The 25139-nt window shown below is 52.7% G+C and overlaps 1 protein-coding gene across 2 annotated transcripts in view; it reads right to left on the bottom strand.

Annotated features, from left to right (window-relative positions):
• Window positions 1–24419, bottom strand: part of Kcnj12 (potassium inwardly rectifying channel subfamily J member 12) — a 46607-nt gene extending 22188 nt beyond the window's left edge. Inside the window, exon 1 of one of the 2 annotated variants that reach the window (XM_051167377.1) lies at window positions 24206–24419. The gene's annotated coding sequence lies outside the window, so the exon portion shown is untranslated. Of the gene's footprint in view, window positions 1–14480; window positions 14675–24205 lie in introns of those variants that run through there. The other variant, XM_051167378.1, reaches the window with a different exon arrangement.
• Window positions 24420–25139: the final 720 nt, after the last annotated feature.

Genomic DNA, 25139 nt, shown 5'->3' with positions numbered 1-25139 from the left:
ATTGTGTGCTGCAAGTATGTAATTTGCTTTTCTATTTTATAGGACTTAAACCTAAGAGATTGCCTTGAGTCTCAGAAGAGACTTTGGACTTTGTGCTTTTAACACTGTCTTGAGACTGACTGTGAAAGACTATGGGGACTTTTGAAGTTGGACTAAATGCATGTTGCATTATGACATATCTAAAGCCTATGGGTGGTAAGGGGTACACTGTTATGGCCTGAATGAGAAAGGCCTCTAGAGGCTCAAAAGATTCAATATTTGGTTTCCAATTGGTGGAACTCTTTGGTAAGGACTAGGAGGTGTGGCCTTATTGGAGGAGGTGTGCCACTGGGAACAGGCTTTGTGGTTTTAATGATCCTATCAGCTCTCTCAATCTCCCTCCCTCCCTCCCTCCCTCCCCCCTCCTTCTCTCCCCAACCCCAGGTTGTAGCTCAAGATATAAGCGCTCAGCTACTGTCCACTTCATGCCAGCCTGCCTGATGCCATGCTCCCTGCCACGATGGTCACAGGCTCTAGCCCTCTGAAACTAATAAACTATTTCTTCTCGAAGTTGCCTTGGTCATGATGTCTTGTCATGGCAATTGAAAAGCAACTAAAACCTTAAGTAACTATGAGTGCTCAGCTATGAATGGGACGTGTGTATTAGCCTCCCCCATTCAGGAAACCTTGTTAGAGAGTAGGCAGACAGTATGTAAGAGCCGAAAGATGAAGAGGAAGACTGTAGAATGTTGTCTTTGAGACATCGCATGGCTGTTGCACACAGCTGCTGAGGGAGGGACAGTCACTTTTTGAAGATAAAGAATAGAAGAAAAGAAGCTGGGAGAGAGGTGGTGGTGATGTGAATACATTCAAAACACATCACACACATGTACAAATTTTTCAAAGAATGGACGCTAAATGTTATTTAGCACAGAGTTGGAGCCCAGATACCAGGGAGGCTCACATGACTTGCAGTGTCTCAAGCCCACATGACACAGTCTCCGAGAGGCCTTTCCCAGCACAATGCCCTTCTCTGCTGCTCAGAGCTCAGTGAACCCTTCAAGCTCAGAGATGTCTCCTCCTTGCAGTCTCTCAGGCTTCCCAACTCACTCGCTCCCCTTCCAAAGCACCCCGCATGTCTCTCAGGCCTTGCTTCTGCCAGTACATCAGAAAGTCCCTGAGCAGTGGCCAAATAGCGTTGAAAAAGGAAACAAGGCGCAGAGTCCTGCAGAAGTGGGCACACCAGCAGAGGCCCTGAGGCTGGGCAGTGCCGTGGTATGCCCCAGGACTCTAGAGAGTAGTATGCTAAAGCTGAGCGTGCTGGAGAGAGGGGAGAGAGGCTGAGAGCACGGAAGGCTAACAGGATGAGAAGTCGGTGCCTCAGGTAGGGGCAGTCTTACCCAATGGCGCTGACTTCCCCTTCTTCAAGTACCAAGACAATTAACAATCCTGGCCCCAACGTGACACTGCTGCAGATAGCTGCTTCCTAACCTCCCCTGCTGTGTGCTAACTTCTCTATGCAAAGCCCTTTCTATTCTCTCTTTAACTCCTTCAAGTCCTTTACTACCCACTTTCAATTCCCCACGGCCTGTACTTCCCTCTGTCACTAGGACCAGGCTAGCCTAGCTGTCTGAGGCTACCCTACTGGGCCAGAGCCTCCCCTGAGGATAAGACCTGAGTCTGACTCCCCTGAGGAGCCCTAACATAGGGCCTGGGAGGCCAAAGGTAGCCAGCATTGGGAAGGTGGATTCTGTCCTGGGCCGATATTGCCCTCAAGGGTTGCATTTAAGGCAGCAGCAGGATTCCTTCCATGCCACACTCTTCCCATGACCACTGTCCAGCCTTGGGGCATCTGTCTGGCTGCCCATTTTCACAGATACTCTCTTCTTCAGCTCTCCAATCAAATATCTTCCAGAGATGTCTGCCTGGTCCCTAGGAAGCCCCCACCCATGTCTGGAATTGCTTGGATCCTTCTTCCCTGCCGTTAGCTGGCCTTCCCGGAAGCCAAGAGGAACGAGACATTCCCCCAAAAGGCCAATTTAAGCATGCCTGAAACCAAAGTTTCCCCCACTCAAGTCCTTCCACGCAAAAAGGCTACCTGGCGTGGTGGCTAATCTTGTCAACTTTGCTGGTTTTAGAATCACCATGGAAACATACCTCTGGGCGTGTCTGTGAGGATGTTTCTAGAAATATTTAACTGAAGAGGGAAGACCCACACTGAACACAGGCAGCACCAGGCCGCCAGCTGGAGTCCAGATTAGGTAAAAGGAGACGAGACGGTAAATTGAGGATGAGCATGCATCTCTGTTTCCTGACTGAGCATTCGATGTGACCGATGGTCTCACACTCCTGCCATCATTCCTTCCCAGCATAATGAACTGTATTTTCCAACTGTGAGCCAGGATGAACCCTTCCTCCTTTAAGTTGCCTTTGATTGCTAGTTTGTCACAGCATTGAGAAAAGTAACTAATTCACCTGACCACAGCCAGTCAGGATCTCTCTACTGCTCTGCGTCCAAGCGTGAAGGAGAGCAAAGTGTGTGGCCCTGGCTGGGGTGGATGGGGTGGACCTTCCCACAACTCCTCCCCTGCCCCACACTGCCCTACCAGGCAGCACCAGGATCCTATCCACACCAGCAGATACCATCTCAGTAAGGAGCTCAGTGCTCCCAGTGGCCTTTGTAGGGAAAGTACCCTGCAGAATGAGTGGTTGGCAAATGCGCACAGCTAGCTAGCATACTGCTAGATGCACAGGGCAGCCTGGACCCACATCTGTGCCCTGTCAACTCATCCCTTCACCTGTTGACCCTGCAGACATGTTTTTGAGCACTTGACCTATGCATGGTATAGCATGAATAGAGTAAAAGCCTCTGTCCTCTTGATGAAAGAGAGACAGAAAGGGAGAGAGGGAGAGAGGGAAAGAGAGAGAGAGAGAGATTGATTTTCCAGAATAAAGCCGCTAAAGCCACCAGTGCACAAGACTAGGCTGCAGAAGATGCTTTATGGCCACCCATGGTGAGGAGAGCCAGGATTCTGAGAGGGCAAGAAGTGGGGCTCCAGGCAGATGCCTTTGTTCCAAGGCTCTGAGGCCAGAGTGGGCTGCACAGTGCACAGTATGGAAATGAGTGAATGAGTGAGGGCTGGGCAGGAAGTTAAGGGCCCATTGGGAGGTCAACTGGGTGCCCTGCCTTTGGACACATGAGCCATCCTCAGTCTCCCTGATGAAATCCACAGTTGGGGTTCAGCTTGCTCACCTTCACCTCAAAGTCCTCCCCAGGCTGGGAGCCCAGAAAAGAATGTGAACCTGATGAGAGGTTTGCAGAAGACAAGGAAAGGGATCAGCAATGCTGGCCCTTCGGGCATTGCTTTGTCTAGTCCTAGTACGGTACTGCTCTTGGTGACCCCAATTAAAGACGAGGCTTGGGAACCCCACCCTTCAAAGGTGAAAAGTGAATCCTCTCAGGCTGTTCTGACTCCGTACCCACGTGTCACCACCATCTTAACACTAAGCTTTCTGCTTAGTGTTTCTAGCATCATAGTTGCCTGCATGCATTGCCTGCTGTGGGGTGAGGGCACCGGCTCAGGCAGCTTACAGTAGTTGGTATTAGGCCAGGTCATAGTCCCTGACATCTATGGCACCCTGGAGGTCTTCCGAGGGTCTTCCTGGGCCTAGACTCTGGTGCCCCCTTGGGGCCACCGATTATGCTGCCATCCTTTCAGAGTGTACCAGAGTGTGGTGTATGCCACCGCCCTTTTACAGAGGTGAGAACCGAGGGCTCAGGAAGACAAGCACCATGCTCATAGCCAGCCAGCTCTTGGCGTAGCAAGGGTAGGGATTCAGGGCTTGAGAGCCACAAGTGCAGAGAGCCAGTAACGCTTGCCACAGGCTTGATTTAGCAGCACTTCCTACAGGAAGCCTTCTCAGATTGTGTGCCTCCCAGCAAGGGCTTAGGTAGCTAACTGATCCCATGAGGAGGCAGGGGCTGCCAAATGCCTGAGTTGGTACCTCAGGACCTGGTGTCTGCCTCCTGCTGCCCATAAGCCTAGAGTTCAAGAAAGTGGTCAATCTGTGGGGAGCGAGAGTTTCCCCAGCAGGTCTGTCCTCAAAGCCTCAGGAAAAGCAAGCCGGGCATGGTGGCGCACGCCTTTAATCCCAGCTCTCGGGAGGCAGAGGCAGGTGGATCGCTGTGAGTTCGAGGCCAGCCTGGTCTACAAAGTGAGTCCAGGATGGCCAAGGCTACACAGAGAAACCCTGTCTCAAAAAACAAAACAAAACAAAACAAAACAAAAAAAAACACAAAGCCTCAGGAAAAGCCTGCTCCCGCTTGGCTCGGGAGAATGAGAGCTTCACTCTGTACCTACCGCCTGTGCCTCTCAGCAGCCTTGAGAGCTACTCCTGGGAAACTTGCCACTCCAAAGAAGAAACCTCCATTCAGAGAGAGGCGCCAGAGCAAAGAGCGGGCCGGTCAGTTCATATCTGGGCTGGGCATCTGGGCGAAGACACTGGGACACACTGCTGGCACAGCAGGCAAGGCTTACAAGTGAGTAAGGGGGCTCCTGTCTGCCTCCCTGCCAGCTCTACCTTTAGCGGAAGTGCTGGGCCAGTGAGGTGTCGGGTGGTAGGGGTTGCAGCCTTCTCTAGCCTGCTCACTTTCACCTCAAAGGCACAGTATATGTGAATAGCCTTTGCCTCAGTGTTCACATCTTTAAAATGGGCCTAAGCATATCACCTCCCTACCACAGCCATTGAAAAATTAATGACTTTGCTCTATGCTCGGTGTCTGGGGCAGATTCGAGTGCACAGCAGGCAGCATACACAACCACTGATATATGTGGCATCTTTACGGACACATAGCGTGATGCAGGGTGCATGCTCTTCTAGAACATTCCCCAAGATCTGGACAAGGGCTTGGGAGCAGGAAGCTTATTCAGGAGGTGGTTGGAAAGCATATATAGGGACTCTGAGCCAGGAAAGGATGGCAGCATTGCCATTGGCCCCAAGGGGGCACCAGATGCCAGGCCCAGAAAGACCCTTGGAGTATCTCCAGGGTGCCATAAGTGTCAAGAGCTGTGATCTGGCCTCATACCAAGCACTGTGAGCTGCCACAAGCTGGTGCCCTCACCCCACAGTTGTGCATACAGGCAGCTATGGTGCTAGAAGGGGTGCAGGGTGGGGCCTGGGAAACCCTTGGCCCAGTTGGCCAACAGCTCTTGCCTCATACAGAGATCAACATGTCTGTGTGCAGTTGTCACCACGCATACAATCTGTTTGCTTTTGCATGTGTGTGTGCCTTCCCAGAGAGCAGATCTGTGCACTGATGGTGCTGTGTACACCGGGACTCTGTGTCTGCTCTTGTGTGTACACAGGCATGGACACAAACACCTTGTTCAGGGCTATGCAGTAGGGAGGATGTGCACACCCAACCCAAGCAATGCTGCAGGGTGGGAGAGATGGTCTGGTCACCTTGGCAACGGACAGTATCTAGCTAGTCTGGGACAGCTTTGGATCAAAAGAAAAAAGAAAGAAAGAAAGAAAAAAGACCAAGCACTGAACACAAAAGGAGGTTACATGATGAAAAGGAGTGGGGGGGTGGGGGGAGTGGGGGAGGAAATTCATCTCAGCAGCCCCAGGCCAAGTGGGCCTAGCTGAGTGCCTAGGTTCAGAGGCTTGGAAAGACCACTCAGGGGACAGCCAACAGGGCATAATGCCACTGGAGGGGGGCGACAGACACGCTCCCAGGGTTACTGAGCCCCAGAAGGCATTTGGCACTCTGCAACACAGGCATGCTGGGCCACGCCTGCACAAAAGTCACCAGTCCTGACAATTAGCGCGCTAATTGCACATGCTGTCCGCAGCCAATGCATTAGCCCAGATCATGCGGTGATTTATTCTCGAGCTCCCATCTCCTGTCTGTCCCCAGCTCCCAGCCTCAGCTGCCTCTCTGCTGGGGCGAGGAGGCTGGGAGGGAGGCAGACACTTCCCTACCCTAGCTTTAAACCCCTGCATGCTGCTGATATTTCATCAAATAAGAAGAGTGCTCAGGATGCGGCCGCTGGCGAGCCACTCCCTGCAGACAGTGGCAGCTGTAACCTCAGGTCTGGCAGTGACAGCTGGGAAAATGCCTCCTCTGGGGTCTGAGGAACTGGGCTTTCTGAGGTGACCACTGCTCAAGAGCCTGTGGCTGGAATCTTCGGCACAGCAATAGAAATTGCCCAGGTTGCTACCCTCTGCGGAAAGTGGCGTGCAGGGGCAATTCTGCAGCTACCCTCCCTTGATAGAAGAGGAAACTGCTGCTCAGAGATGCCAAAGGACCCACTCAGGGCTAGACAGAGCATGTGGCTTGAGAACCGATGTCCTTAGGGTCCCGCCCGTCATGCAGCCTCTCTACCTGAGTTCTGAGTGGTCCTGTGTGGTTGGCACCACTGCAACACTTTAAAGGCTCAGGGAACCAGAGATTTTGCTTGGGATCACACGGGTAGGAAAAGAAGTAGACATGTGACTTAGATGACCAATGTGCTCCCCATTCAGGCCTTGGGTAACCCCAGGAACTGTGACCCCAGAGCTAAAGTCTCCAAAACACCTGACGGCAGAAGCTAGGGAGCTGTGCCAGAGGAAGTGAGGATAGTTCAGGGTAGTCAGTCGCCAATGCTGCCTGAGCCACAAACTAGGAAGGGTGTCCTCGTCCCCTGTGAAGCTATCTGCCTCTGTATACAGCCCATCCACCAGGCCTGGAGGCCAGCTCGGCTAACTGTGACTACCAGCCCAGCTAATAGGACAGGACAAGTTTGAAGGACCCATGAATCAGAGCAGCAGGCTCAGACGGTAATCACAGTGACCATTCTCAAGAAAGAGGCAACCCCCCTCACCTAGGCCAACACAGGCTCTGCGCATCAACATTAGCTTGGGGGGAGGGTTCTGGCGGCCCCTGTATGCTCCCTAGAACATCCTGATGGCCTCTCTGGAGACCCACGGGAATGCCAAGCCACTCTCACAGGGCAACAGTCACCTCGTCTGTGAAGAACTTAACTGTGTCTTTAAGGGCTGAGGTAGGCATGAGAACTAACCATTGTGTGCAGTGTTCAGAGACAGAGCGTGTAGCACGCTTTGAAGATCAACCCTGGAACTCCCTGGCTGTGTTATCTTAGGGCTCTTAGGTACCCCTCTTTGAGCCTGTCTCCCTGGTATCTGCTGAAGATATCTCCTGAGCTCTGACCGACAAGCAGTCTGAATTTTGCAGCCCACATTGGGGCAGTGGGCACCTCTGAGTAACATCCCCTGCCTACCTCACCCAGGGTTCTACAAGCTAGGCCTGGCAGAGACCCAGGCACAACAGTTGGCATCTGGGGCTGGCTACTTAGGCCCACTGCCTCACTGTTCCTGTGCCACACAGCAAGAGAGGACAGCGCACACTCTGGAGATGGCCCTTATCCACCCCATGGAGAGGGTCCAACCACTCCCCAGCCTACACCAAACCCCAAATGCTCTCTCTCTCTGGGCCGGTTCACAACCTCTACTCCAAACTCTACTGCTTGGTCATGGTAAGATCTCAGGCAGGTCACTGTACTTCTCCTAACTCCCCTTCCCCACACGAAACAAGCCAGAACTGGGCATGGCTGTGGTGAGGACCACTAGGTCCATATGGAGTTTAGTGCTGAGCCTGGCCTAGAGACGTATCTTAATCTTTATCCCAATCACCATTATTCCTGCCTACACACCAGGGACACATACTGCTGCAGGCCTAAAGGGATGAAAAAAAGTTTCCCCAAAAAAAAAAAAAAAAAAAAAACCAGATGGACATTTTCTGGCAACTCCCCCTTGACAACACAAGCTCCTGTAGCAGACACCTCCTGCTCTTGCAGGGCCATCCCTCCCAGAATACCCACAGCCTGCCCAAGGTCTTCACCTTCCCACCCCTACCTTCCAGCTGGGCTGCTGGTGTTGACTCCTCTGCGGACTTCTTAGTCACCAACAAAGTGAGGGCACAGCAGGGCTCCCTGAAGGTTTGCAAAGCAATAATCCAGAGCCTTGTCCCCAGATTTCCACCCCACCCCCCAACTCATTGAAGCCTTATAAAAAGCAGTATGAATGAGCTGGGCAGTGGTGGCGCACGCCTTTAATCCCAGCACTTGGGAGGCAGAGGCAAGAAGATCTCTGTGAGTTCGAGGTCAGCCCAGTCTACAGAGTGAGTTCCAGGACAGCCAAGGCTGTTACACACTAAGAAACATGGTCTCAAAAAACCAAAAGAAATAAAAAAGGAAGGAAGGAACGAAAGAAAGGAAGGAAGAAAAAAGAAAGAGAAGAAAGAAAAAGAGCAGTGTGAGGCAGACATTGTACTTTTACAGACCAGAGAACCAGCTTGCAGATATTGGAGATCCGGGGTAAACTACATCATAGACCTCAGTCCTTTCTCTACACAACACAGTAAGCAGGGCAGCAAACACCATCACTAGTCACTAGCAGTGCCAACACTGAGAATAGCCACTCTTGCCTCTGAGCTTGAAGAAACCACATTGGAGGGACCATAGGCTTAAATGAAGCTCTAGAACATTCCCGAAGGCCACATTGCTCAAAACGGGAATGTAGACAGACCCAGAAACTAAACTGTACCTCTGCTACTGTGGCCTCATCTGAAGTGAGCGCTGAAGGACTCGGCGCTTCAGGCCCAGTGCCTTGAGCAGTGCAATACTCAGGAGTCAATTGTCCACCAGATCCCACCACACCTCACAGGGCACTATAGGACTTGAGCTAGGCTAATGGCCAGCAGCCAGTGCTGGATCCATATGAAAAACATGGGAGCAAAGGGAAGAACTCAAACAAAGAAGGAGCCACTGAGGCTATGAAAGTGGGAAGGGTCCATGGAAAAAGAAGTCCCATTCAGGAGGAGAGGCATAGGAAAGAAAAGGCCATCTTCAAGACAGGCCACTTTCAGGGAGATGCCAAGGGCGGACAGATCTAAGCAAGGCCAGTCCTGAGGTGTAGTAAACCATGGGGACAATTTGTGGGCCCTGAGCCTGGGCTCTGAGGTCTGAGTCCTCCAATCTTGGCTCAAGAGCACATCAGAGGCCTTGGGGAAAAAAAAACCTTAAGCCTCTGTGAGCCTGTGGCCTCATAGGCATTAGAACAGAGACCTAGTGTCTTGCAGGGTTGGCTCACACAAACTTGTAGAGTAGTGGTCCCCAACCTTCCTAATGCTATGGCCATTTAATACAGTTCCTCAGGTGGTAGGGACTCCTGGACATAACTATTTTCATTGCTACCTCATAACTGTATCTGGCTACTGCAATGAATTGTAATGTAAATATTGTGTTTTCTGATGGTCTTTTGGGGCGGGGTGTCTTTCTTTGGTTGTTTTGAGACAGGGCTTCTCTGTGTAGCTTTGGCTGTCCTAGAACTTGCTCTGTAGAGCATTCTATTCCGGAATTCATACAGATCCACCTATTTCTGCCTCCCAAGTGCTGGAATTAAAGGTGTGGGTCCACCATCCTGTTCTGTCTTTGGATGGTCTTAGGCTCTTTGTGAAAGGGTCATTAGACACCAACCCACCTCCCGAAAGGTTGAGAATTGATGTTCTAGACAGTGCAAGCTTCCACTCTGTAGGCTTTCTGAGCCCAGAAGACCAGGTATAGCTGGTACTAAGGTGAGCCGGAAAACCTGGCCACTAGGGACAGGAGGTGCAGACTTGCAGAGAAGATTCAAGAGACTCTAGAGACATGTGGTCTTGGGGTGATGGCCTGGTCTCAGAGGAACAGTTCTGTCCAAGTAGTGGGCCACCCTGGTGGGGCAGAGGTTAGATAGGGTCAAAAAGTGAGGGGGGGTGGTGTCCCACTGACCCTTGTGCCTTAGAGTCATCCACAGGGTCCACATTGCCTTCTCTCCCTACAGCTGTCTGTGCAGGCAGGGCCCCACCCTCCTACCCTACTGCATTCAGATGCACCAAAGTGTGTCACAGCACTCACCCTACCAAAGCCCACATCACCATCAGGCCCTCTACCTCTGTCCATTTATATCTACGCACATTGTACAGTGTCCATCGTGTAGGGGCCTGGCTCTATCTACACAGCCTAGCGAAGCTCCCCCCTCCTCCAAGCTCGCTGACCTAGGATCCCCTGTTTGAGGCTGCTGGGTTGTAAAGAAGGCATGGCTCTGTGGCTATTCTTCCACCCCACATTTGCACCCCCCGGGGCTGAGGAGAGACAGGTGGCTTGGAGTCCCTCCAGATCCAGCCTCTCGCAGTGCCCTGGGGGGAGGAGGCTCCTGCCAGTCTTCATACCTAACCGGATGGAAGAGGGTAAGGACCGGCCATGCTATACTACCCCCCAAAACAGCTGCAGCTGAAGGTGGAGCCCAGAGAGAAAAGCCCTGTGGGGCATCTGTCCATCTGTCATTTCCTTGGCATCCCATTACAGCAGCCAGACCAGCCTTCCCTGCGGAGCCCAGGCCATTGGAGCTGGCACTGCCCAGTGCACACATGCAAAGATGATGACCCAGTCTACAGACCCATCAGAGAATGGCCCTCCTGCTCTGTCCCTGCTTTGCCCTTACAGGTCCAGCACCAACCACTTCTGTCCCCCGCCCTGCTCTCTTCTCTCAGGCATCCTTTGGCTCATTCCCAGATTTAATGGTCTCTGCTCATGTGGAGTCTGTGGCCATTAGCCCCTTGACACACAAGTTCCATGGAACAGGACTGTGTGCCATCCAGTGGCCTGGGGTCATAGGCTCTCAATAGTCATCCCTGAAAAGACATGTTCCTAACAAGTCTAGAGAGAGTCCAGTAGCAAAAGAGAACCCTGGATATAGCAATAAATTTAGATAGCCAGAGGGGGCACGGCCCTGAGGACAAGAGAGTGATAATCCATCTAAAGGAAAAGGTTAAGAACAGAAAATGGGCAGCTGTCGCATATGCCAGTGAGTTCTTTGTATTTTTCTCAGAAAATCAAACCATCCACAAAGTCTAATGCTTTATTGGGGAGTCTTGGGCCCAGGACCTAGAGGGTGGGGGACAGGTACCAGGGACTAGATTAGAAATGAGTGACACGGCCAGGCGGTGGTGGCTCACACCTTTAATCCCAGCGCTTGAGAGGCAGAGACAGGCAGATCGCTTTGAGTTCGAGGCCAGCCTGGTTGACAAAAGCAAGTCCAGGACAGCCAAGGCTACACAGAGAAACCCTGTCTCGAAAAAGCCAAACAAAAACAGAAACAAAAAAGAAAGAAAGAAAGAAAGGAGTGACAGGTTCAGTTGGGGAGATGAGGCCTCAGGCTGGGTCATGGCATGTGCAGAAGTTTGTATGGCTGGCCACTTGCCCCTGCCCCTTAGCACACTACAACTGCTTAGGGGCTTTGGTTTTGTTGTTGTTTTGTTTGTTTGTTTTCTGAGACAGGGTTTCTCTGTGTCACCTTGGCTATCCTGGATTTGCTTTGTAGACCAGGCTGGCCTCGAACTCATAGAGATCCTCTTGCCTCTGCCTCCAGAGAGCTGGGATTAAAGGTGTGCGCCACCACGTCCAGCCATGTATCCTTTACCTCTTACTCTGCACAAGTCTCAGGGGACTTGGGTAGCAGTCAGTAAGAATTTCTTTGCCTAGAGCCCAGGGATAGTTCTCAAAGGCACTCTAAGGGCCTTCTGGGCTAGACTCTTCTTCCCTTGGAATACAGGTGCCACCATAGTTTTTGAGAAGCCAGGACCCAGAGATGCTCACCTGGGAGCCTTTTGGGTTCAGTACTACACTCTCAAAGACTTCACTGGGTCATAGGAGTCTGTGGATACAGCTGGGTCTCCAGAGGACCCAGGAGGATCCCTAAAGCCAAACAGAGGGATGGATGGATAGGTGGTTGGAAGAATAGATGAGGGTAGGGGGTGAAGATGGGAGGATGGATGGGTGAGGGATAGATGGAGGTAGGGGGTGAGTGTGGATGGGTAGGGGTAAGGGGTAAAGGCGGGTGGATGGGAGTAGGAGATGAATGTGGATGGACAGGTGGATGGATAGAGGGGTGACTGGATGAGAGGATGGATGGATGGATGGATGGAGGCAACAACTCAGTTATCTCCTAAGTGCCATATTCTTAAACTGTAGATTGTGACTCCATATGGTAACTCAATGTAAGGTCACAAAAATAAAAATAAAAAATAAAAAATGGCAACAGGAATTTTTTTTTTAACATTCAATGATCAAAACTCAATTCAAAGTCAGTGTGTCATGACCCAGGTGTTCTGGGCAGTGCTTTCCCATATTGCACTGCACAATTTCACTGCAGCCTTGGTTCTGAACACCTCATGCCCACTCGGCACTGAGCCATGCAGCACCAACAAACACTACCCCGAAACACCTTGGCTCAGATGTATGTTATGAACCGCAGTGTTTTTAATGCATACACGGTGTTCTTCTCCTACAGAAACACAATGGTAAGCAAAGACTTTTAATATTTTCTTACTATATTTCTCAGCATATAATTAGCATATCTTTGGATTATATGGTGGTTTGAATGATAAATGTCCCCCGTAGGTTCATGTTTGAACACTTAGTCTCAGTTTGGAGAGGCTGTGGAACCTTTAGTTGGTGGAGTCTTGCTGGAGGACGTACTCTATTGGGGATGGGCTTGTGAGGCTTACTTCCTGTTCAGTCTACTTCCTGTTCACGCTCTCAGCTTCCTGCTCTACTGCCGAGATGTGCCTTCCTCACCGTTGTGGACTCTATCCCTCTAAAAATGGAAGCTAAAACAAACTCTTTCTTCCTTAAGCTGCTTTTGGTCACAGCATTTTACCACAGCAACAAGGAGCTAACTAATATAGATTGTACTGTGTTAGAATGTTTGATTTTAAAAGTCACCACCAGGCAGGGCTCTGGAGATGGTTCAGCAGCGAAGGAGCGCTTGCTACTTTTATAGAGAACCTGAGTTCAGTTCCCAGCTTCCAAATGGTGGCTTACGACTGTCTGTAACTTCAGTTCCCAGGGATTTGATGCCCTTTTCCGACCTCCAAGGATACCAAGTGTACATGTATGTGGTGCAAATACATACATGCAGACAAAACATTTACACACGTGATATGAAATAAAAATAAGTAAATCTTTTTTTAAAAAACGTTGTTGCCAGGCATGCTGATGCACACCTTTAATCTCTGTGCTCAGGGGGTAGAGCCAGACGGATCTCTGTGAGTTGAAAGCTGGCCTGGTCTATTGTGAGTTCCAGGCCAGTCGGGGCTACACAATGAGACCCTGTTTCAAATAAAAGGCTGTTTGAATTTTATTTTTTAAAAAGTCAAATGAATTTTGGCTTGAGATCACAGCAGAATTTTCAGCCGTGCCTGGAATGACCCTAAACATAGTCATGCCATTTTGCACCATGTATTTATGCAAAAAGGCGTTCTCGCCGTTGGCAGTTATAAAATCAAAACACCCATCAACTGAAAAACGCTGAAGAGATTCTATGGCCTAGAGTATCCAATAACCAGCTAGAGTTTAATTATTTATGTAAAAACAACTATGCCCATCTCATCAGTATGCAAATTTGTTTTAATCTTTACTGAATGATGAAGCTACACATAAAGAGTTGCTTTAAAATAAATTGCTTTATGATTTACTACAGTAAATGTTTAATTAACCTATCTTATATACCTCTATACCCAGGGTCACATAAAAATTCTTGGAGCCGGGCTGTGGTGGCACATGCCTTTAATCCCAGCACTCCGGGAGGCAGAGGCAGGAGGATCGCTGTGAGTTCGAGGCCAGCCTGGTCTACAGAGTGAGTCCAAGACAGCCAAGGCTACACAGAGAAACCCTGTCTTGAAAAACAAACAAACAAACAAAAATTTCTTGGGTAAAAGTGATCACAAGCGAGAAGGTTTAAAGAAACCCTGCCTTATAAGCAATGACACTTCCACCATGACACACCATGGCATCCCAGGGCACCATATCATTATCTGTAAACAAATTCTTGAAAAGTCTGCTGTGCCCACCTTCCACACCCACTGAGTCTGGAGCACAGCAGCGAAGGCCAAGTGGCTCCCGGGACATGGCGCATTTGGAGACGTCAGTGTCAGCACTTTGAGAACTTGCATGCAGCCTTGACCTCAACCATGGCCCTGGCCCCAGGATTCCAGCCCAAAAGGGCTCAAGAAATGGTCTGTCTGTCCTCCAACCTGGTCCAGAGCAAGGACGAAGCTGACTGGACCAGCCCACATCCAGAAATTTAACCCACAGGTGGACGGGAAGCCTCAGATCCCTCAGTCTGAGTATGACCCCTGACGGCATCTCCTCTCCTTGAGGCCTCAGTGTCCCTACCTGGGAAGTGGTCCTCCACCGTCTAGAATCCTAAAACAGCTTTGAGGTGTGGCCAGGCAGGCACTCCTCTGGAACAATCAGTGTGAAAGGGAGACTTTGCCCTATTTTTCAGAGTACAGAAGTGAGAGTTAGAAAGACGACACCGCTAGCTTCGAGTCACACAGGCCCCCACTTAAATCTGGGCCAATCCAGCTTATGGTGCTTATGGCCGGCACTACTACTCACAGTCAAGCGTGATTCTCAGACACCCTGGGAGAAGATCTTAGGCCGGGCACCTCCCACCAGCCCACAGCATCCTTCAGGCTTCTCTTCAGACACTGAGGCTTCTCCTTCATGGTTTAGGGGTGTTGGTTGACATCTGGATTGGCCACCTGCCTCCCCAGCCTCATCCGTGCCTGTCCAGGACACTGAGAATTAAATGAGATAATGTCTGGAAGGCACTGCACCAGCAGATCTGGTAACAGTCATTTCATTATTATCTTTAGAAGCCAAATCTCAGGGAGGTGTCATCCCACTTCTCAGGAAACACTGGCACCGTGTGTCAGGCCAACGCCCCCCAGATATCCTGATACTAGCCTGGATCATGGAGAAGGACCAAAGACACCAGCATCATCGGTTCAGTACATCTGTGCATGGTCATGCCTGGTGGCAGACAAGGGAAAGGCTTGGGCCATGGGTCCAGTGACAATGAGTTTTTGGGGAAAGCCAGATGCTATGGATACCACACTTGAGTTCTGGGCACACAGACTAGAGGAGACAGGCTGGTCACCACACAACCTCACTGCACCTTGATTTTGGAACCTGCAAAGGAATGAGATAGAAGGAAGATCTGGAAGACACCCTCCCCAAAGGAGCTGAGGTCTGGACACGAGCTACAGGAAGATGCCAGCCTGGACCATGTCCCACGTCTAAAGCAAGGAAAAAGAAAGTCCTTGCTGTCAAAAGCTGTGTTGTCAAATAGGGCATCTGGTGGCTTGGCATGCACAAGCTCCGCTGAGGTGTCCCTAAGCTAGTGTGATACCATGGAGGTGGCCCTAAGCTAGTGTGATGCTCTGCTGAGGTGGCCCTAAGCTAGTGTGATACCATGGAGGTGGCCCTAAGCTAGTGTGATGCTCTGCTGAGGTGACCCTTAGCTAGTGTGATGCTCTGCTGAGGTGACCCTTAGCTAGTGTGATGCTCTGCTGAGGTGGCCCTTAGCTAGTGTGATGCTCTGCTGAGGTGGCCCTTAGCTAGTGTGATGCTCTGCTGAGGTGGCCCTTAGCTAGTGTGATGCTATGTAGGGCCTTCAAAGTTACAGAGACCTACTCCCTTCAAGCTAGCTGAGCCATTCCCAGAACCTGAAATAGCAGGGACAGTTAGGGTTGGACAGAAGATCTAGGAGTTAACACATCAGAAGGAGCAAGTTAGCCAAGCATAAACTCAGCCTCTGGCCTGAAATACCAGGCAAACCTCAAAACCATCTTGACATAGAAAGTAACATCTCCTACACCCTTCCATGTGCCCAAGCTATGTGTGAACTCAGATTGCTCAAAAACAGCCCAGAAGGAGAGGGCCACTACTGTCTCCATGCCTCAGATTGAAGACTGGACACAGGAGCAGGGCCATGTGTCTTATGGACTGATCTATCATGTTGGCCAGGATTTTTTTCTGTTTTAAGATTTTACTTTTCTGGTGCCGGAGGTACAGATCAGTGACAAGAAGATTTGTCTACCATGCATGATGCTTTAGATTCCATCCTCAGGTGAGCAGGGGTGGGGGGAGAATTCAAATGACAAAGAATATTCAATATCACAAAAACTTAGGTTGCACAAAATTATTAACGATAATGAATTCGTATCCAGACCCTGTATATAAGTTACCGATGAAACAAACACACATGGATTTCATGTGTAGACTTGAGACCCCTCCCCCCAAGATATCCCATCACATATATTCCAAAATTTGAAAAACAATTCTGAAATTCAATGTGGGTTGAATCCCAGCATTCTGGATAAGAGGCTCAGCCTCTTACCTGTTTCAACCCCCAACACAGCAGCACCCCAACCAATAGGGGGTCTTATGCTCCCTACTGTTTTTGTTACCACTTCTGACTTCTCCTGGGCCTCACAGACTGTGTCCACACACCCTGCCCCAGACAGAAGAGTGGGTATGTGGCCACGGCTGCCTTCTTTGTTCTAGTGTTCCCATTTTATAGAGGCAGACTCTGGGACACAGGTTCATGCAAAGACTTCTAGAACTCCTGGTCGCCATCACCCCCATCCTCCAAATCTATTGCCTATTTAAGGAGTTTGTGCCCAGCTGCAGCCGGGCCAAAGGCTAGCAAGAGGCATCTGGGTCAGAAGAGGACAGAGCCTGGTACTGTGGGTCTGGGCATTTGCTACAAGGTTAAGCCCAGGATCCTAACTGCTTAAGCCTGTCCTGGCTGGGCCCAGTTCAGCTCACATCAAGCAAAGCAAAGAGAAGAGATAGCAGGTACCTTCTGTCACACAGACCTGAGGGTCAGGGCCACTGTAGGACTACCACAGGGGCTCCTGGTGACAATCCTAGTGGGTCCTCGCAGTTCCTAGGGCCCAGAGAAAGGCCTGGCTGCTTTTACCAAACAGGTGTTGCTGACAGCTTGAGAGCCAGCAGGTGAGGAGTTGGCATGGCCAAACCTCCGGCTGCACAATGGAAGGGGTAAGAGAGGAGAGGAAGCCGCCCTGCCCTGCCCTGACCACAGAGCCAAGTACAAAGGGCAGGGAAGGATGATGTCTTGAGAGAAGGGAAGCACGGGTGCCCATTTCACAAAAGGGAAAACTGAGGCTTGAAGCAGAAGCACATTCTCGCTCACTATCGCTTCTCCTGGAACCAGGGCACCCTCCAATTTCTAAACAGGGTCTCCCTTCCCTTCAAAGCAGGATTCAGGAATGGCAGAGGACCAGCGAGCTGTGGTCACCCACCCAGAGGCAGCGTTCATAGTAGCTGCCCCAGGCAGAAGACTAAGCCTGTCTGAAGACCATGATGGACCCAGTGGCTCATCCCCTGGTCAACAAAAGGGCAGACAGTGAAGCAGGGACACCCACACACAAAACCACCTCAGGAAAAGCAGTGGACACTTCTCCCTTTAGGTCCAAACAAGGCACTCTAAATCCCACAGCACTGGCAGATTAAATCTCACACAGGCTAGGGGGCTGGATGGCTAGAAGACAGCTGAAGTATCGGGGGGGGGGAGGGGAGATGAAAACACAGCCCCCAGGCACCCCACTCCCTCCCCAAAACACACACACATGCTCCTTGAGCCTGAATTCTGAGAATCTAGAAGGCCTAAACTCCCTGGGATCCCAGAAAGAGGTCTCCAGCAAGGACCTAGAACCTCTCTTGGAGCTAAGCTGCTCCAATTCTGCAATTCCAGGTTCCCTGCCTCAGACCGGTAAAACTTCACAAAGAACCCATGATGTGTGAACTCAATGGCTCTGCAAGTTCAAAGGCTCCACAACCAGAACCCACAGACTCCGGTGACTCAGCCCTCATCTTGGAGACAGGAATGGAGCCCTGGGCCCAGTGAGCACTGGGCACCACATGGCCAGGATCCTGAATCGGGGGACGATGGGAAGCACAGGTGGGGGGCAGGGAGGGAGGAGGCAGGGAGAGAACAGCTACATTTACATAGGCGCAGAGGAAGACAGCCATCCAGAGAGCATGAAGTGCTTGGTGGGGAGAGAGGGCAGGACTGAGAAGAGAGTCATTTTCTACTCTTACTATTTAATTGTACCGTGCAACATTCCCATAATTAAAGACTGTAATAATTAACAAAGGAATATGACCAAGTCCATGGCTCCTCCTTTGCTTGTCTATTTTATCTTCCCCAAGCCCGGGGAGATATCAGCCCCGTGGGGGCCTCCTGCAAAGGGAGGGCCTGTGAGCATTTATGGCCCCAGCCTCCCAGCACAGGGCATAGCACGTGCGTGTGCCCAAAGCTATTTGTTGAAAGTATAAACGATGCTAAAATTTGACATCCTCAGGGCCTGCGTCATAGCACTTGACAAGTCAAGACCTCTAGGATTCTCTGAGAAGGGAAAGATTGGAAGAAGGAAAAGAAATGCCCAGCGCTGGGCCAGAGAGTAGCAAATATGAAAGGGGGGCGGGGGTCACCTCCATGACCTGCAGGTGATCAAGTCACCCTGAGTTTGCTCCAGCCCGCCTAAATTAATCTCTACCAAGTTGAAATGGAACCTCCCCCTCCTGCTGGAGACTCTAGAGCCTCAGGGCCACTCCCTCCCCCCCCCCCCCACAATGTCTCTGCCTTCCACGTGACCTCACCAGGCCATGCCAAGCCCCCACAGGCTTCCACATCCTCTCACAGGCTTGAGTGGAAGGCTGGCCTTGGCCTGGAACCAGGAGCCCAGAGGCAGAGGTCGGGGCAAGTGGCGGCGGGGGGGGCAGGGGGGATGCGGCTGCTGCCACCCAGAACGCCAGCTGCTGGCAGCGATTTATTTTTGCTTTAAGTGCTGAAGAATTGCAGGGCTGGAGCAGCCAGCTTAGGGGGGCCTAAGCTGCAGCTGGAAGGAGGAGGAGGTAGGCAGGGGTGAGGGCATGCCTCTGGCCTGGAGCCCATAGCGTCTCTAGACCTCTTGACTGTCCTCTCAGACTCACCAGCCCACACAGCACCCCAGCTTCCATCCACCCCATGCCCCCACCCCATCACCAAGTCTCCACACAGCTAAAAAGGGGCTATAGAGGGCAGAGATACTAAACTCACCTTTAAAGGGCTATGAGACCCTTGGGAGACCCACTCCCACAGTAGGGGTGCCATGTCACCCCTATCAGCATGCTACCAAACCCCAGGGTGAAACCAAAGAGAACTACCCAAGACACCAATTCAACCTTGACTTGGTCTCTCCTTTGTCTCCGGGTGAGCTGATAGGACCCCAAGCCCCATCTACTCAGTCACCAAAAAAAAAGGTGCAAGCTTGGCCTTTTCAGGAGCCAGAGGGATATCCAGGACAGAAGGGAAAGGCCACACACTGACCACAAGAAAACATCATGCTCTCTTCACAGCAGAAGCCACTCCTAAGCTGATGACTGCACATCTGAAAGACTAGAAGATATATAAAACAGGGAGGTCAAGTTCAAGAGACTGGAATGGAAAAGTAAGATACAGGGGCCCAAAACCAGTGGCCAGTGGGAGTCAGCTTGCGTCATGCCACCTCTCAAGGCCAGGCTGGATAAGAAGGCAGGGAGCAAGACCCACCACCACCCAGGAGAATGGCGAGGAGCCAAAAGTCACCTCCATGCTGGCCTCAGTGCGCTCACACAATAAGACTCACTAACTACCCCCATGCCGCTGGGAGTAGGGGTATCCTGAGCTGGGGGCAGCCAGGTTGGGACAGGAGACAGTGCAAACAGAAAGGCTCCAGCCAGACCGGGTCCAGACTCTCTACTCTTTCCTACTCAGCCACAAGACATCAAGGCAAAGGCTCAGAGCATAGCTCTGCCTCTCAGCTCAGCCTCAACAAGCTCCACGGCTTGGGAATTATGCTGGCACCACCCAAGGCTCTGTATCCTCACCTGCAGATGGACCACAGTTGCCACTACAAGATAAGCGCAGCATGGCAAGCGGTGCACAGCTGAGACCACACACCCACCCGCTGTATGTACTGAGCGCCTGCTGTCCACTGGCTATTGCCGCAGGCCCCAGGGGCACAGCTGTGGGACAGCAGGACCAAACCCTTGAACTCAAAGTTATAGGCCAAGACAATAAAGGATAAAGGAAATAGAAAAATAAAACCCTGGGGCTGGGGGGGGGGGTGCAGGGTAGGGGGGGGGGGAGCAGGTGGTACTGAGTTCTACAGAGAGGAAGCAGTAGTGTGGAGGGAGGAGCCTGGCTTTGCAGCTATGAGGAATGGGGGCGGTGCTAAAGGGAAGAAGATGGCATTTGGGCAGAACATGAAGGTGGAAAGGAAGGGGTCATGTACCCTGTCTGGGAAGGAGTGGTCCAGCTAGGGGGGGATGATACCTGTATAAGCCCCCATGTAGGACAGGAGTGGTGTATTGAAAACATGGCAAGCGGAGAAGCAAAAGTAAAAAATTGGAACTACCAAAGTGCTGCCACCCAGAGCAGGTCACAATAGCCAAGCAACAATAGCCTGCCACTCCACATCTTTTACTGTTTAACCTCTAGCCATCTCCAAGTGTGAGTTCTTCCAAAAGACCAGGCCACAGATGAAAAGTAGACAGGAACCTTTCAGCTGCCCAAAGCCCGAAGGGGATACTACAGGGCTTCCAAGCCAGACTCACAAGGCTGCACCCACCATCAGGAAGCAGCTGGTAGCCAGCAAGAGCAAAGCTGCTCTTGGGGGCAGCTGAGAAAAGCATTCTTATGCCTGCTGGCCAGGCTCACGGAGCCATGTCTGCTACTATAGGCCCAAAGAGTGCAGGGCCAGGGCCTCCAAGGTCCCTACGGCCTCGGCCTCGCACTGCGTCTGTAGTTGTCACCTCAGCAGTAAAGCAGGGAAATTCACTGTGGGTGAGCACGGGCACAGAGAAGAGCCCAGAGTTGGAGGCCAGCATCTGAGGCCGCTTCCATGGAAACCCACTTCCCTCTAACCAGTTTCCCTTGTGGCCAGAGGAAGGCTAGGCTACCATGATACTCCCAAGGCCTGGGCACCAAACGCTCACAGCTCTCCTGCATGGGGTCCCCTCTGAACACCCCCAGTTTCGCTGAACCTGCAATACTCTTAAAGGCATGTTCAAAGGCTGTCTTCCCCCTTGTCCATCCTGCGTATCCCAGGACTTTCTAGGCCTCAGCCCCAGAAACGAGGCCAGGAGAAGCATCTGGGTGTCCACCAACCTCCCTAGCACTCCATGTGCCCTCAAACCAACTCTTCCCCATGTAATGAAACCTACCTATTAAGCAGTCACTTACTGTTTGTTTCTGTATGCTGGACACTGCAGACCCCACGCCCACTACACCCATCCTACACCACAAGACGGCTGCTACTGAGGCCTCAGGGAACATCTCTGGAACACTAATTACATGCCAAGGCCTCCATCGGGTCCCCAAAAAAGCAGCTTCCTGGCACCTAGGAAGGCAGGCCCTAGGGCTTAGTGGAAACTGCCTGGGGGGTGGAGGGCGGCCCAGAACACAAATGCCCTCAACAAACGTGTCAACCTGTCCCTGAGAGAGCCCTAGGCTCAGGGTCAGAAACACACAGTCTACACAGAAGCGCCAACACCTCCTGGCCTCCAGTCCCAGCCATATAATCGAGCCAATATGGCCTTCTGTACTGGCGGGCCATTAACAAATTAAATTAGCTGGCCCAACTCGGGGCCCTCAGCTCCTCCTGGGGTCAGGTCCTCTGGAAAAGCCCCTTCATCACCACAGCTCCTCTGAAGCAGTGGGTGGTCCTGCCTGAAGCCCAGTCCCAGACAGCCGCCTCCTTTCTTGCTTTATCTACTGTCTTCACCCGCTGCCCGCCCACCTCACCCGCTGCTCCCCAGCAACCCTCCCAAGAAGTAGGCTCAGCTTCTCCTTCCTGCTGTCCACGAGCAGGGCAGAGCCCCTTGTCTGCCTCTCCTCCGTGTCAGTCCCTGGCAAGGCTCCAGTGACAGGCCACAGGAGAGGGGCAAATGTGTCCATGTGTCCATGTTTCACTCACAGCAAAACCCTGGCCAAGGCCGAGGGCCCACAGGGACCATCTGCATCTGTTGCAGGAAGAGTCTTGCCCAGAGCAGGAGTTAGGGGCCGTGAATTAAGAATGGCTACTGAGCAAGGCCCGCAGTGCACAAGCAGACCCTGACTCGGGGCTGGCAAGGACCACAGTGGGAGTGATGACGCAGTCACTTCCACCCTAGCTGTGTGCCAAGGCCTTTGGGTGCCGTGACTGGTTGTGCCAACTATGTCCCCAGGCACTGGAGGCCTGGCTGAGCCAAAGGGAACTGTCTGCCGGCTGTACTGGCCCCAGTGTCACAGAGCCTAGAGGTGCCACCATGACCAGGGTTGTTACTGTCATTGCTATCGTTGTTTGTTCACTGCTAGAGGGCCATCCAGTGCTACCTGGTCCTGCCTTGAGCAGAGGGGAGAGAGACAGAGTAGTTGTGGTAGGAAAGCCTTCTGTTTTGACCTAACATGTTGCATGGCTCTAGAGCACCTGCTGCAAACGCCGCCCACCCCCTCGCCAGCATAGCACAGCCTCTTAAAACTTCCTCCACTAGGCACACACCTACAGGAGGCTCTGCCTAGGGAGCCCTCATTGTGACCACCCAACCCAAGACCAAAGAGAACAATTGGGGGCTTGAAGTTCACACATGCCAGGCCTGCGCTAACACTGAGTCTACACGGGGCTTCCTGTATGTCTACAGCAGTGTCCCAAGGGAGAAGATGGTCCTGCTACGTTGTCTAGCACATCACAACTACCTACCTTGTCCCCAAGGATGTCTGAGCCTCTCCCCATTCCCACTATACTGAGGCTTGTCCCGTGGGCCGTATGCTTATAGCTAGTACATTTATCCTCTCAAGTGTTTCAGCATCTCCAGAGTCCCCTGCCATGATAGAGAGCCTGCTTGACCAATTGGAGGGACCTCTTGAGCACAGAGGATGATTTTGCTGAGAAGTCTCTCAGGAGTTCCCCCACAGGCCCTGAAGGGGGCTCTCCTGGAAATACAGAGAAAGGGGTCTTCAAAGAGGAGCCTGGTACTCAGATTTGCCTTCCCTCCCTGACTGTCTCTGGTCACATGGGCAGATTTTGATGAGGGGGGGGTCTCAAATCAGCTACCTGGGGGTAGTGCCAGGCTGGAGTCTAGTCAGGTGGGACAGCAGCCAGGGCAGATTTTTGCTCATCTCTCAGAGAGGGTATAAAGGCCAGGAGGCTAAGCCTTCTGGGTTCCCACCTCAGAGGAGGCGGCAGCTGATTTCAGTGGCATGTGGGCGCCTAGGCAATCCGGAGAGCCAAAGCCTTCTAGCCAGTGCTCAGGAGGCGGATATGAGGGCCAGAAAGTCCCCAAATCTTTACTGCCGGCTTCGGGCTTGGGTACAGGTAGTAAGGAAGAGACTAGAAAGAGCCAAGGACAATACTACACGCTGGGGATAGCCAGAAGGGCAGCCCCAATCCCACCAGGGCCATGCTGTAGGGAGGCATAACCTCCCAGAACGGAAGGCCTTCACCGAAGTGACAGTCTCCAGTGAGCTCCTTTCCCAGCACCGGTTCTAAGGTATTTGCACGACGTGTGCACAAACTGAGGCAGGACACTCTCAAGGGCCTCAGCAATCCAGCTCTCCTCCGAAGCTCCTTAGGAGCTCTCCACTCCAGCTGCCTCTTCCAAAGCATCCGGTTCCCTACAGGACACCAGGAGAGACCTGTGCGCCCAGGAGAGACCTCTGTGGGTTTCTCAAGACCGACTTTAAAGAAGTAAAAATGTGCTCTGGACTTGCAGGCTAGCTGGATCATGAAGAACCACCTCCAGAATATTTTTATTCCATTACACAGGCGGCGAGAAAGAAATGACTCCAAAGAATCCAGGTCTTAGCGGGGTGGGGTGGGGGGGAGCATTATCGGGTCGCTGGTCGGGCCTGTGCACTACCTCCGTACCCCATCCTGATCACAGGTCTCTCGGATAAGGTCACGCCTAGGACCGATGCTGCGCGCAAAAGTGGCTCCGCCCGCCGCCTTGCGAGCCCCCTCAATCCAGGCGGCCGAGGGGAAATCAAGAGCTCTTCAAAGTTTCTGAGAGTCTCCCCTCACAACAGACACACACCCCGGGACAGAGGTTAGCCTGGAGCAAAGATCCCGAAACATGGCAGGGGAAGAAAAGCTCGCTGTCAGCATTTCATCCGGTGGTTGACCACGAGAAAGGAGAAAAAAGGAACCGAAGGAGCCCTTCTGCCTCACCTTCCCTGTTGCTGCACAACCCGGGGCAGGCAGTTGCCTGTGGGCACCTGGGGCCGAGAGGGTGGGCCATGCGCCCGCTCTTACCTCAGTCAGTGGCCGGGGCGCGGCGCGTCCCGCGTCCTCCAAGCTCCGCGCGGCCGTTCCCGGTCCCGGCCACCGCTGCGCTGGCTGCATTGCCACCGTTGCTGCCGCCGCCTCAGCGCAGCCCCTGGGAGCGCTCCACGCCGAGGGGCGCGTCGCTCCCGGGTGCCGGGTGCCACCAGCCAGCCATGGGTCGGGAGCGCACGCCCAGACGGCGCCCCCCCCCCCCCAGCCGCTCGGCGCTCGCTCCGGGCTCGCTTCTGGCTTCTGTCGTTCAGTCCCGCGACTAGCGCCGCCGACCCACCCCCTCCCCCGCCGCAGTTATCTGATCCGGGGCAGGGCCGGGCGCGCTCCCCTCAGCCGGGTGTGGGTGTCCTGCACCTCCCAGCGGGCTTCGACCACACAGGGCACCCTCCCCCGGCGACTGTTCCCAGGGAGGCGGTGGCAGCGCAGTCGCGGCGTGGCCAGGGGAAGACGAGGAACAAGGAATGGAGGGCGAGGAGGCGGCGGGAGGCAGAAGCTCTGCGCGCACCCAGCTCCGCGCCCCGCTGCCACAGTAGCCTAGCTTGGCAACTCCTCCAACTCTCCACCAAAAGCACGCCCGCCCTGCGCAAAGACGCCGCTGATCCCGCCCACCACCGCCCTGGCCTGGCCCAGTGGCCCCTCCTGGCCCCAGCTGCCCCCAACACGCACCAGCCACTTGCGCACTGGAGCGCGCGCGCGAACACATACGCGCGCACGCGCGTGGCACACACACCCACACACACACACACACACACACACACACACACACACACACACACACACACACACATCTTCCCAGGGACACGCGCGAGCACACACAGGTGCATGGTGAGCATAGACTACACACAGGCGAGAGAATCTGGACAAGCCGCACACAGCAGGATGCCAAAGCTCAGGCGTCACCTGCGCAAGA

Source organism: Acomys russatus, chromosome 25, assembly GCF_903995435.1.
Source record: "Acomys russatus chromosome 25, mAcoRus1.1, whole genome shotgun sequence".
Taxonomy (NCBI): Eukaryota; Metazoa; Chordata; class Mammalia; order Rodentia; family Muridae; genus Acomys; species Acomys russatus.
This window is presented reverse-complemented; position numbering and strand designations above follow the sequence as displayed.